This window comes from Cavia porcellus, unplaced genomic scaffold (genome assembly GCF_034190915.1).
Source record: "Cavia porcellus strain 051 isolate PalLab524CR breed Dunkin Hartley unplaced genomic scaffold, mCavPor4.1 scaffold_30, whole genome shotgun sequence".
Lineage (NCBI taxonomy): Eukaryota > Metazoa > Chordata > Mammalia > Rodentia > Caviidae > Cavia > Cavia porcellus.
The window spans coordinates 35,391,394-35,405,853 of NW_026947513.1; the positions used below are offsets into that span (position 1 = coordinate 35,391,394).

At 31.6% G+C, this 14,460-nt stretch overlaps 1 pseudogene; it reads right to left on the reverse strand.

The window, feature by feature from the left end:
• Positions 1 to 4,715, reverse strand: part of LOC134474083 (AP-4 complex subunit sigma-1-like) — a 43,753-nt pseudogene extending 39,038 nt beyond the window's left edge.
• Between the last annotated feature and the right edge of the window lie 9,745 nt (positions 4,716 to 14,460).

Sequence of the window (14,460 nt, forward strand, 5' to 3'; positions counted from 1 at the left end):
AGTAAGACTATTATCGTTTCAGTAAAAAAGTTTCAAAATTTTAAAAATACAACTTTAAAAAAACACAATATTTTGCATTTTTAAAATACAAAATTTAAAAATACAATTTTAATAATACAAATTATTCTCTATATGCTAAAATTTCATCTCACATTTCAAAACTAAATCTATCTTTTTCTGGTGGAACATTCAGATATTCCACTATCAAGTACTATTCTATTTTCATAATCACTAAAAAAATCATTTAGAAAGCCACTAGAATTATTTAAGAGCAAAAACAGTGGATGATAAAGACATTTCATCATTAGCGCATAGGAACTGAAGAGATTTGTAAATGAAATTACTACTTGCAAACACATAACAAAAAAGAAGAGGAAAAGGGCCAGGGGACAAGTGGACTACGGAAGGAGAGAGAGGAAATGGGCGAAGAAGGGAGTTGAAGCATGTTATGTAATGGTACCAACTTCCCACAAGGAATGTAAATCCCAAGCCACTGTTCACATGTACTAAAATAAATTTTAAAACTATATTTAAATATAGTAGTAACTCCAGTAAATCTGCATACTGAAGGCTTAATGCATGTGTTAAAAGCAGTGCATCATGTCACAGTGCACAAATCTTATGAACATTTGCTTTTCCTCTCAGTGAAACAAGATGCAGCTATAGATTTGAAGAATAAGGAAAACCCTGGTTAATCAGTCTACTCTTAAATATTCGGAAAATTCACTTCTCCAATATCAAACTTTCAATAATAACACAAAGTGATTGCATTTTACCAAGAATACAATATCCCTTTTGGAAGAAAATAGAATATTACTAACTAAAAAGACTTAAATCACTTGTAATTTTATCACTTAGCAGTGACCAGTGTCAGCTATATAAAACAAATATTCAAGTAAAACTTTTTTAGATTTTTAAATCAAGGGACTTCATCTGTTGAATATAAATTATAAAGTAATAAATTGCCTAAGCTACATTTTATATTACAATAAGTTGAGTCAATTTTCAAAGACTTCTTAATCAGTTTTTATATCAATTTCATGACATCATTTATATTGTTTATTTTTCCAGTTAGTACTAAAATGACATATTTCAGATTTTAAGAAGAATATTACATATCTAATGAAATAACCACATAAATATCAGTTCACAATATAAATTTTCTTTAGATTTTCAAAAAATTATCCATCTAATTCCAATTTCAGAATGAAACTCAATGTTTTTACCAGTACTGTTTAGTTTTAGATGTAGAATTTCAATAATTTAAAGGATAAAAGGGAAGGATGATTGCCACTATTTCCTTAGAAAAAAAATTTGCCTTGAACATTTATATGTTTTCATATTACCCGAATGTGATACTGTTATACTTTCAAATATACAAGACTTTGGAGTAATAGTTCTACGTGATCACATCATAATAAGCCATTCTTGGTAAACTTTTTAAAATTTTACTTCTTTCTCAAGGTTACACAGATGTCTACAGAAAATTCTACTTAATCACCAAGTTATAAAATATGAATTAATAAAATTACTTCAAAGATCATTATATTTTCCATGGCAATGCTTATGATTTGCTTTAATTAAATCTCCCTTCATTACACACATTTGTGAGTATTAATAGACACATATCTACTGGAATTTATAGACATATATCAACTTTATAGATTGTATGACACTATCATTCTAGGTATATGAATATTTTCAAATGTTAATATTTTATACACATATTCGAGCCACCACTTTAATTAATAGTTATTTTTCATTATATATAACTGTTTCTTCTGCCAATTATCATCAAGGTTAAGCAGACTTGCCTATGTGTGAACATTGATGGAAAAAAAGCCATTATTACATTATGAATATATAAGAATGATTCCATTTTGTAGACAACACTTACAAGTAGGGAGTTAGTCTAGTCTGACTCCTAAAGTTCAGCTATAAACTACGACATTGGGTGATCTATTTATGTTAATTCTAAAAGAAAAAAAAAAAACAAGATGGTTTGTCTCTTAAAAATACATTAATGAGAGCCATTCCCTACAGGCTCTTTCTTTTCTCTAAAAGAAGAAATGGCTACCAACTCAGTTTAGCCACTGGAAAATTAGATTCATACCTCCTCCTTATAATCCTCATAGGATTTGTTATAAACTTGGTTTAGATGCTGAAAAGTTTAAATGAATTTGAGTGAGCATCGTGACGTCTTCATTTGTCAAATTAATGGACCACCGATTTAGCTATGAGGAGATAGCCTCACGGATAGAGGACCCAGAAGAAATACATTTTCTTTAGTAATAAAAGAAATTCTGAAACAAGAACACATTTCTGACTTTGGAAAATCACTAGAGTAATGGTGCCTGAGAAGTCAGTACAAAGGTGACTTTTCTATGTAAGAAGAAAGCACCATGGAGGAAATAGATTCTGTGATGAGAACCTTTTGTCTAGGATCATGTCTGATATGCAATTTCATAGGAATTATTTATTCTGCTTCTCCCAAGAGGTCTTCAGTAACCTTTATCAGTTCTTTAATCCACACTAATCTAAATCCCTTTAGATTCAATTTTGTACCACAGACAGAAGTCAAAAATTACACTCACAAAATTTGAAACTGTATATGGATATATGATGTCAATATTCCTTGGTCTAAAAACAGCTGTTACACACTATGGTGCATACTTGAGTAAGCATAGAATTTTTTCAGCATAAATTTCTCTTCTCATCTCAAGGCACAATAATCAAAACAATAAATGACTGAATAACAACAAGAAATCCATATAATATAAGATTATTAATGTCATCAGTACATTCTTCTGGGGCATGAGAATTTAATGAATGCATGTTAATATTTTGAAATTGCAGAAGTCTCTTGGATAACTATAGACTGATCTAAGCTGCTTTAAATGAGTTCTACAAGACATAATTAATTAAACCACCATTTGTATGCATGCCCAACTCAGTGGTTAACTGTAATCACGTAAAGAGACAAAATATTCATTATCTGACTTTTTTGGATTTCAGTAATTCTTTAAACCTTAGTATTAATGTCACATAATGGCAATTAGAAGAATATACCAACCTAGACAGTATGCCTCCTCTGCCACATTTCAGGTTAGGCCAGATTGAAATACATATTTTTTAATTACTATAATAAATATCAGATTAAATTTGAAATCAAAGGACAGTTTTCCTTTTATTGACTCCTCTAATTAAGAGTGGGTATATAAGCATAACTATTCAAAAAGACTCGAATACAAAAATCTTACATGTTTAGCCTTCAAATAAATATTAACACCTTGGAGATAATGATAAATGTTTCAGATTTAGTTGAGTTATATAAAATATATTTTCTCATTTAAAATAAGTACTTGTTTTGTGGCTTGAAAATAATATACTGTGCTAGGGATTTAGCTCAGTGGTGTAAGCACCTGCTTGGCAAGCATGAGGTCTCAAGTTTGATCCCTAGTACTGGAAAAAAATGAAAACAAACAAAACAATATGCCTTCTGCTTTTTAATAATTGTGAGATTTTTTTTTTTTTTACTGTGAGTCAAACTCACAACCTTGCTCTTATAAGGCAGGCGCTGTGCCATATCCTCAGTCCCAACTGTGAAATTTAAAAAGATGAATGTATTTATATCCTGACTTTGATTCCTTTTTGATGAATAACTACTGAGCTGAGTGTCCACAAAGCTGAATCTTCTCTTTAATATTATGGATTCCAAATATTTCTCAAAGAGAAACTTTTCACTGAACTGTATTCTGTAACAAAGTTGTTAATGGTTTTAATCATCATCCAATTCTTTCCTTTTCCAGGGCATATTTAGTGAGCAACATTGATTTTTAGCTCATTAGAAGCTGAGTTTATTTAGATAACATGTGAATAAATCTATCTTGAAACTGTGTCTGCTTTAAAATAGGTTGACCTATTCAGTTAATAAGAATAACTTGGCTGGCACTAACAGAAAAGTTTAAAACATAAGTAAATGTATTAATATGGGAAAATAAAGGGAGAGAAGGACAGAAAAGAGGTACAACTTGAATATCTAGTACAAGTTGATTACTTGAAGAGAAAGGGAAAATATATATATTAAGGATAGAGATTAATGAAGAATTGGTCAACTCATTTTGTGATGGGTTAATAGGTCTATAAGTATTCTTTCTAAATTCTTGATTTCCTGAACACAGAATTGAACAAGACACATAAGATAATGGGGATGTAGTTTATTGAAGGTGGAAAAGAAATATGCTCTGCAAAGTAAAATCAAGACTATGAAAAAACTCACAATGGCCAAAAGGATAATGGCAGGAGGAGAGGAAAAGGAAGATGAGGAGGAGTCACAGAGGAGGGGAGGGTTATTACATGATACTAGTCAACAGTCCCAAGGTGTTCAGTGCAAGTTATAAAATGTTCAGATGGGTCCCAGACCCCAAGATTTTGTCATTGCTGGACACAGACTTTTTTCTGCTCAACAACTTACATCTGAAGGCAAATAAAAACCAGAAGAACTGAAGAAAAAGGCATTCCCAAATTGACTGGCAGTTGGCACCGCTTTAAGGGAAAGGCCAGGACCAATTAAAAAAAGACTTCCTGTCTTAAATACAAGGAAGCAGGACACTAGACACACCATTGTCACTGGCCACTGCTAACATGGGCTCTGCTTTGTATATCAGGTATCTGAAGTACCTGATTGAGGACACCAGAGTTCTGACTGTCCCCATTCTGCAGAGGGATTAGACCAAGTAAAACTCTCACCTCCAACACTGACAAAAAGGACAGAAAAGTCTCGAGACAAACTGCCGTGCCTTTGTCCACAGACATTTCTATGTCCTGTGAAACCCAGCTGGCTCTGGAAGTCATGTGGAGGCAAATTCAGTACTTTATAGATAAAAAAGTGACTTACGTTTGTAATAGATTCCTTGTGTGGAAAACCCTACTCTAGATCTATTACCATAACTAGGATGAGGAGAGCCTAGGTCAGAGCTTCTTTATTCAAAAACCTCCCCAGAGTGGCTACATGTGAGCCCAGCTGAGACGCTGTTTTACATGGGAGGCCTTTCCTATCTTTTGATGTGATGGAGACACTGCTGTGGGTCTCTATGATTTGATCCAGTTGTTCAACTGGTTTGTCCCAGTCCTGTTCTCCTACCTCAATTTTTAGTGACCCTTTATCCCATAGTCACGCTGCTTATATTAATGATCCAACCTGTGTTTTCTTAATGTGTTTACTGAGAAAAAGTATGAACTAAAGGTCATTTTATTTGCTGGTTTTGCTTTCACCTAACTGTGGAGAAAGACAGCTTTTATTTCTCTTACGACAAGCATTCCTATGGTAAGAAGAAATTGTCAATAATGTTATTAAGTCAATATCAGAGTGAACCCACTTTATGTTTTTCATAATGATTTGCTTATCACATTGAACTGTTTTCCAGATTTCAAGATTGAATACCTTTTCATCCGCATAAACCTATGCTCATTTACACATCTGTAGTATATATACCAAATTTACTAAACAAACAAACAAAAAAACACATTGGTTGATCTGTTTTCTAATTGTGCATTTCACTCGGGTAAACTTTTCCTAATGTTATGATTCTGCTATCTCCTTAGTCAATTTCAGTGTGTAATAATCATATTTTCTTTCACATTTTGATGGTATAAGGTAATATTTGGTCTGTATATATCTGTGTATAGTCTTCAATGTTTGAAATATTCTTAATACAGCAAGTAGTAATTGTCACCCAAAAAGATACAAACACAGCATATACTCTCAACAAATACATGCATCCATCATAAATAGACTCACAAGACAGACTTGAGAAAATTTACTTAGGAGCTTTCTGTGCATGGTAACAACAGAGATGGCCATTATAAAACAGCAATGTCATGGAGGCTTTATAGAAGGGTTAGGGTCAATTAACTTTTATTTCATATATTGAAGGAGGTTATTGTAGTAATTAAATGAGTTTAAGACTCTATATTGTTTCTTAATTTTTGGTAGTCTATTTGAGAAATCCTCAGAAAAGTTATATACAGAATATAGTCAACTAGGAAACTGTGAAAATTATTTTAATATAAGAATAAAACATTTAATTACATCCAAATTATTTTTTATATAAATGAAAATGTCTATTCTAGGTAAAAGCTGAGTAGCAAATGCTAACAATGAAAATGTGAACTCTGACAGCAATGAACAATCCATGATTAAAAAAATACATGTGTTTCACAGAAAACAAAATGTATTTTTTTAGAAAGAAAACATGGGAAGCATAATTATTTTAAATATACATTTGCATGTCCTAAAACTTAAATAATGGAGATATTTGATAACATGATTTATGAAGGTTATTGGTAAATGTAAAATTAGAATCTTTAATGTAAAAGAGGTATTTCTATTGTTTTTATTTTCTTTTTCTGCTAAAATTTTAAATACCATAAAAATAATTAATATACAGAAACATTCTGATACTGAAGAGAAATAAAAAAGAGTTTTGCTTTTTACTCATGAAAATATATGACTTAAAATCTACTATTTATAATAGGTTGTGTTTCTTTTATTAACATCAATACAAAAATTGCAGAATATATTATTTGGAATTGTAGGTTAACTAACTTTGGCAACTATACAAACCTATTGGAAATGCATTCAGTGTTGATAAGTGTGTTACTACTGATTGTACATGTTTCTTCTAAATATTTTTTTCTCCTCTTTAACAAAGCTTTTTACCTATGGGACAAGGCTTTATTTCATTAAAGGGATTGCTATCCTGATTGTGACAATTTCAGAATTAACCATTTCTTAAAAAAAAAAAAAAAAACCTGGGAGAATAAGTCAATGAAAGATGATAATTTGATGGCGTGTTAAAATTTACATGAAAAACCTTCCAGATATCATTTGATTTTCCTAATTTTCCACAAAAAACCTTAAGTTTTTGATAGAACATCTGTTTTCCTAGTTGATAGCTACTATAAAGATATTCTAAAACCTCACTGATGAACTGAAACTTTTTCGATACTTGTTTGTGGAGCGAAAAATACAGTTGCAATGTGAGTGCACACAAAATGACATTATAGTTTTGTTTTGTTTTCTAACATATTTGGGGGAGTTCTCTAAAAAATGAATGAGTAATTTTCTTGCAGACATAACATTACTTTGACTGTTTTGATTCAATAAAAACACAAGTTAACAAGTAGACTGGAACTAAAGGGATCACTGAAATACTACAAATGTGTGGGTTAACTAAGTGATGGCTAAATCAGCTTCATTTAATCTATCTATATATCTGAGTAGAAGTTTTTGTATTACAAGAAAAAATATTGTCATTTGGCAATGGTAAATAACTGTATTAGTCTGGAATTGAAACCTGGGATAATGGAAGCTGTTTTATCTGGAGCTTATAGACATCACATGTCTGCAAAGGAAGAAAATTGATTGCTTTTCACATTTGAATATTACAGCATCTATACATCGTTAGTTGATGGGTTTTTATACTTCAAATAACTTGTTATTTCAGTGAATTCTACATTTTAACCTCTTGTACTTTTTATAAAATTTGCCTGCATTTTAGTAAAAATATAAACGTTTCCACCCTCAAGTAAAAATATTTAAGAAAAATCTTCTCTACCTGTTTTGATAGTGTGAAGTTCCTGATGAATATTGTATACTTAAAAAAGATCTATGAAAAAAAATCAGTGAGGAAGAGAATGTGGTTATTCAGGAATGCTATACTAAATAATAAAAAAGAAAAAATGTCATGCTGTGACTGATACAAAATATACCTGTAGAAAAAGTATTATATTTCTGAAATAAATTCAAAATTTGAAAATAATACATAAAATCTTCTACACAATATAGAAATATTTTTCATTTGTTATTTCATAGTAAAATTGTTTATTTTGTATTCAAGTTCTGTTATAGTGTTCACATAGATTTATTGTGAGCAATGTAATTGACTTCTTTGTCAGTATGCACTACAATGCCCCTCCAGATTTGAAACATATATACATTTAATACAATTTTTGTCTTCAAAAATTAGCTGTCTTTGGAAATCTATAATTTTGTAAATAGACATTATTAATGTAAAATTTATGTGGTTATTTTTTCTGAACATTCAAGTTTTTATTTTACTTGCTTTTTACTTTTGTAAGCATGATCACGCTTTTATCTACTTATTTGTTTTTCTCATTTTTACTAACAGAAATAATAGATACATAAAATCAAATATATGAAATCATTTATTCAGTAAAGATGATAAAATTATGTACTTTTGATAAAAATTGTTTTACATAAATAATTTTCTTACTCTTTCCTATGACAATTTATACTTTGGTTGTTAAGTTTGGTTACACTATTTAGTTAACATTTGTACAAATAATCCTTTGTGTATAAGCTTAGAAATTATATGACTATAAAAAGCAAAATGATTTTACTGTTTTGTTAGACATTTTTGTTTCCCCCTCCCTAGCTGGAATACAATAATGAGGTATAGACATTGATGGAGTAAATATAAAATTAGATAATTATAATACTTTAGCTGTTGAAAAAGTAAATAAAGCCACAAACATAATTCTACATTTCTTCTGTTTTGCAACTGTCATGTTATGAAACAAAATGGAGCAATAGTTACATTCATTGAGTTTGGTGTGTGTGTGTGTGTGAGGAGAGAGAGAGAGAGAGAGAGAGAGAGAGAGAGAGAGAGAGAGAGACTAAATGTGGTATACAATAATGCCATAACCTGAGATTTAAAGACTGCTTAATGGAGGTTTACAGAAGTCCAAAGTGAAACAGATTAGAGAGAACAAGACAAACAGCAAGGCGGCAGGAAGCAACTCTGTCACTGAGAAACCAGACTAGCAAACTGTATATCCAACTGTGATAGCGTTAGCAATCATTGCTTCTTTGATCTAAAGGAACAGAAAAGAAAGTAGAAATGAGGAATCTGGATAGTGGTGAGGTTAACAAACCTGTAGATATGTGATATTTGCTTGGAAATTGCTTTCCATACAGAAAATGGAGCCTGGAATTGAATTATTCTGCCAGGAGCATTCTTACAGGCATTATAAAAATGACCAGTCTTCTAGGTTCCTGTGTTCTAGCTGGAGGCGGGAGAGGACAGCCCCACAATTCGTTTTAGGAGTGCTGGCTTGGGTCATTTCTTCATTCTGTAGCTGTAAATACTGTCTGTGTGTGTATCTATGTTCTTGCACGCATATGCATGCATTTGTAATGATGTATTGCTCACACTGGTTAATATTAATTGTTTGTAAAAAGTCTTTCATAAACATTTTTTTTCTGAAATATATAGAAAACATGAGAAGTTTACAGGAGCAAATCCATGGGTCGTTTCCAGCTGGAGTAGAGTAAGTTTGGAACCAATTTAACTGAAAAATAAGAATATCAATAACTTGAGCTCTCAGGGCAATGCCCTTCTGTTATAGATAGCTAACCATTTTTACCAGGTTCTTTGTACTTTTCTGATTAGAGTTGTGGACCAAACATGATTGGAAGAGAAACAAAAATTATCAGAGCATTCTGTTACCTTTTATATAGCTCAACAAAATATGTCAAATTCTAATTCATTGGAATCACTGATTTGAAAATATTATTTCACTAGTTTACATTTTCAATGAAAAAAGAGCATATTAAGTGCACAAAAGTAAATCAAATACAATGAAATAAGTATCAGATCATCTTCATAATTAAACAATTTAAGTTCACAGTTAATATCGATAAAAATTGCTTAGAATAAAGATAAACAGAGTAAGTCAATTAAGTTAGCTCTGATCTTTGGATAAGCCCATACACTACCTAAATATTTTTGAGCTGCTGTGAAGCAGATATTGTGTTGTTCCTCATTTTTACACAGGAAAATATATTTCAATCATGTAATACTAGTAAGTGGTAACATACATAGTTCTAAATTTTCAAATAATAAAAATATGGTTTAGCAATTACTTTTCAATTACATTTTTATATTTGTTAATCTAGAGATGAAATTGATTTGATATGTCCTTCAAAAGAGTTTCTAAAATTTGTGCCCCTTTCAGGGAAAATAGGATCCCAAAAAAAAATGACAAGCATTGAAAGAAATTGAATTTCTCTTTATCTTACAGAAAACACAGGGTATTTTAGAGTACGGAAATCACACATTTAGTGTAAAAGAATAAAAATAACGAATTAAAAATGTTTAACAGTATTAAATTTAAAACCAGACTTAGATTTCATTTCTCCAGTTTATTAACTGTGCTTATTTGACACAGTTGATTAAAATATGTGTTCTTCAACTGTCTTTGTGTAAAACAGAGACGTCTTACAGATCTGTTTTTACTTTCAAATTTATTTACATATACATTTTACTTAGAACATTGCCTGCTATGCAGTAATAACCAGCAAAGCAATTTCTATTATTATTGTCACAGATATTAATCCAGACATGACACACACTTAAAGCTTAGCATGCTCATCTTAAAATGTTGAGTGAAGTCAAAGGGAAAAGAAATTCCATGTAATGTTTATGGAGCCCTGAGAAATGCAGGCAATGAGGCAGACAGTACATGGCTAGAAGCAGTATGATAAAGGCTTACATTGTAAATGTTACCCTCCAGGACTTTAATTCCGCAATGAACATTGAAGGATCCTAAGATCTAATATGCAAAGATTTTATGCTTTTGCACACTGCTCTGGGTTGAAAGAGTTGATTTGACTATAAGAAGCTTATAGGCAGGCTATTTAGTTCAGTGGTCAAGATTAGAAATAATAAAGACTTAAATATATAAAGTGACATTACTTGTAGAATACAAAGGAATAGGAAGCCGTACATAATGATATATGCTTGCAATCTCAGTTACTGTGCAGATGAGCTTATAAATTAGGGGATATCCTGGGAAATACAGTGAAATTTGGGCTCAAAATAATAAGGATAAGACAGTGTCAGATTTGAAAATATAAACAGAACAATTTAAATATTTTGGTGCGGGATGAAAGAAAGTGAGGAATTGAGAATTCCTGCAAGTTTTTAGTAACAGTGACTAAAACTGATAACAGAAAAAAAAAGAAAGAACAAAAAGAATAAGTATATACAATACAAAACAAGTTGGTTTAATGTGTCTATAGCACTGTTACTGGCTAAGTGGGCCTCTTGGGAATTCTTTCCAGGTCTTTGGTGTCCTGCACATAGAATAGAACAGGACAAAAAGAAAAGTCCTACAGATGGATATTTGTTGAAGGTGGAAAAGAGCTACACTCTACGGGACAAGATTGGGCCTGTGAAAGGCTCATGGTGGCCTGAGAGTAAGGCGAGAGGGTTCTTTTGTATCCAAAATTTCAGGTTCTCTTCCTCTTCATGCAAATAGGGCATCCGGTCATTTGCCCTATAAAAACTCACAGTGTCATACCAGAAACATACTGTCCTCATTTCCAGCAAGTACCGGGAGGGTCAGAGCCATGTTTTGATTAGCTATTCCCACATGTAAGAGGAAAATTAAACATAAGATATTCTGTTATGGAGCTGTACAGTCATTCTGAGTCCTGTGTTGATCTGGTCTTCTCTTTTGAGGAAACATTTCACTCAACTAGTTAGCCATGGTTTTTGAGACCTCTAACAAAATCCACCTAGTTATCTCCAACTTCAGTATAAAAAATAAGTCCAAGATATAGTAGGATAACATACATCACCCTGAGGTTCCCTTTTTAAAAATTATTTATAGGGGTCTAGATTTATGCTTCCTGATTTTTTAAGCTTATAAAAGAAATGATATTTTCTCAGGCTGAATACATTCTTTTAATTTTTTTTCAATTATTGTTAGTATAATAGTTGTCAAACCTTATATTATGAAAATTCTTGCTTTTTAATGAAAATAATTGGAAACATACAAACAATGCTTCAAAAATAATATTTTGTCTACAAAGTTCACTGAACTTTGAAGACATATACTTATCTTTCAATTTGGTAACAGACAAAACAGGCTTAAATAAATTTTCGAAGTCTTGTCTTAAAAATATTAAATTGAAAATTCCTCTAACTTCTTATTCCAACTTAGTAAAATAAATAAAATAAATATGCATACTTTCTGGTCTGAAGCACTTTTTAAACTTTTAGTTTTTACTCTTTCCATGACTAATAAAAAATGGAAACTTTGCATTCATGTTTCGATTACTATTGACTTGCAACAATTTACATTTTGTGACCATTTTGTGATTCAACTTGAAATCAAATGATGAGTATGAAATGAATGAAACCGGTAGCATTTTAGCATTTTTTTAAATTGTTGTTTTTTTTTTTTTTTTTTTTTTTTTTCTTCATTGCAATCAACTTTCACTTCTGGAATTTGTCCAGAATTAAAAGTGATCTACTGTGTTTTCTGAACTTTTATTTATTAAAATCCTTGGATACTGATGAATTTACATTGCAAATACTTATTGTTTTTTAGCTGGGTTAGAATGTGAGCTGCAAACACATTGAAAAATGAATCAAGTTTTCTGGCTTCTCCAAACTTCCTGAAATTGTTTTTATCTCTTACTGAAATGATATTTTGCAGTTTTTGGCTAGTGTATCTCTAGGGAAACTACAACTAACTGCTATTCCTATGATTTCATTTCTGCAGCAACAGCCCTGTAGCAACAGCCTTTGCTCTCTGTTAGTAGAGATCCATTGTTGTCAAACAGTTATAATACCATTATAGCACAGATTTTTGTATTTTGTGCTCTAAGAGTATATATTAATGGTGAAAATTAAAACAAAAGGTGAATGGATGTGTTTGCTAACCACTAAGATATGGTGGTAACTTTTTGCACATATTGCAGTTCTAACCACTCTTCCATGTGGAGACTGCATTTATCCTAAATTATTTGATGTTAGCAATTCTGGCAGAAGATTAGGGGTGGGACAAACTTTCAAAGAAGTGAGGGGAAACTTTCCTCAAAGTCAAGGAGATCTAGCACACGCACAATCGCAGAATCCAGAATGACTGCAGGTCCTGACCTCTACACAGAACCAGCCAAAAAAGTGCCATTTTCAAAACTCAGTGTGCTTCTGGAGGGAAGGCAAGAGAGTCTTTCCAGAGTTAAGTTTTAATTTTTGCCAGGCCAAGTGAGATTTTGAAAGGACAACCATTCCAATGTCTTATTTGCGTGAGAGAGACACATATCAAGGAATTCCAGATATAAAACACCCCTTTTTTCTTAGCCTTGCCCTGTTCACCAAGGGCCTATTGCTTTGCAGAGAGCATTCGTTTTTACCTTGTAAATGAAACAGCCTGGCCCACTTTTCTGTGTATCTTTTCCAATTCTTTATTCAGTGCACAAAAAAGCTGGAAAGAATTTCCCTCAGAACACCACATTCAGTAACAGTTACATGGACCTAGTTTTGTGTAAGAGTATTTGGGCTCAGGTAGAACCTCTCTGTTTAATCAGCCTAAAATTAAAAAAAAAAAGAAAAAAAAAAAACTTAGTTTAGTTTTAGCTCAGTTTTTAATTTTCATATTTCAAATTTTATTTGCTTTTTTATTTTAAGGAGAAAAGAGATAAAGAAACTGAGCTTTAAAACAAGTTAGCAGGACAGTTATAATAGTGGATACACTGCGTATTGTTGTCTTCACAGGATTTATTCAGAGTACAGGATAGAGACATGAATCTTGTCTAAACCACATTAGCACAAAAGATACTTTTCAGCTAAGATCAGCTAAGAGAAGTAAGCTGTATAACTGGCTTAACCATTTCCTGTATATGTATATTTTTTTTTCTTTTCCCATCACAGTTTGTCTTTTCTTTGCAATAGTTTTTTATGATACAATGGACTTTAACTTTTGTTTTTAAAAAGCTATGAATCCTACTCATGACATATAGTGGAGGCTGGGTGAAACATTGTATGAAGCCTTCAGAGGTTTACAGTGAGTTAAAGTTGAAAGGTTGAGCTGATTGGGCTAATGTGTGGTTTTTTATTTTTAGCAAATCCCCTGATTAGTTGGCTTTAATAACAAACAGAGACTGTGTCCAAATATTTCCTGTTTCCTTCCATTGGAAATTTTACCAATCATACTATTTTACTCTTTCATTCAATAGGTATTTATTAAGAGGCCACAAAGCAGAAGTTGCTTTTCAAATCCTTGGAGATTCAGCTATTAACAGGAAAACAGAAGATCTTAAATCTCCCTGGAATTGTATTTTAATGAAATGAAAGTCAGTGAATAAGAAATAATTAAACACATGAGTGCTAAACAAATCAGCTTATGTGAGAACGGAATGACTTCAAATAGACTAGTGAGGAAATATCTCTGACGTTGTTACATTTAAAGCAGAAATATAAAAGAAAAAAAAAAAAAAAAAAAAATCCTTGCTCCGGGCAGAAGGCAACCAAATTGCAAAGACTTTGAGGTCAAATTCGAGGAATAATTGGTACATTCTAGAACAACAGGAAGAACAAGCAGAACAATTAGGAAGGTCGAAGTAGCAAATTAAAACCGAGATCT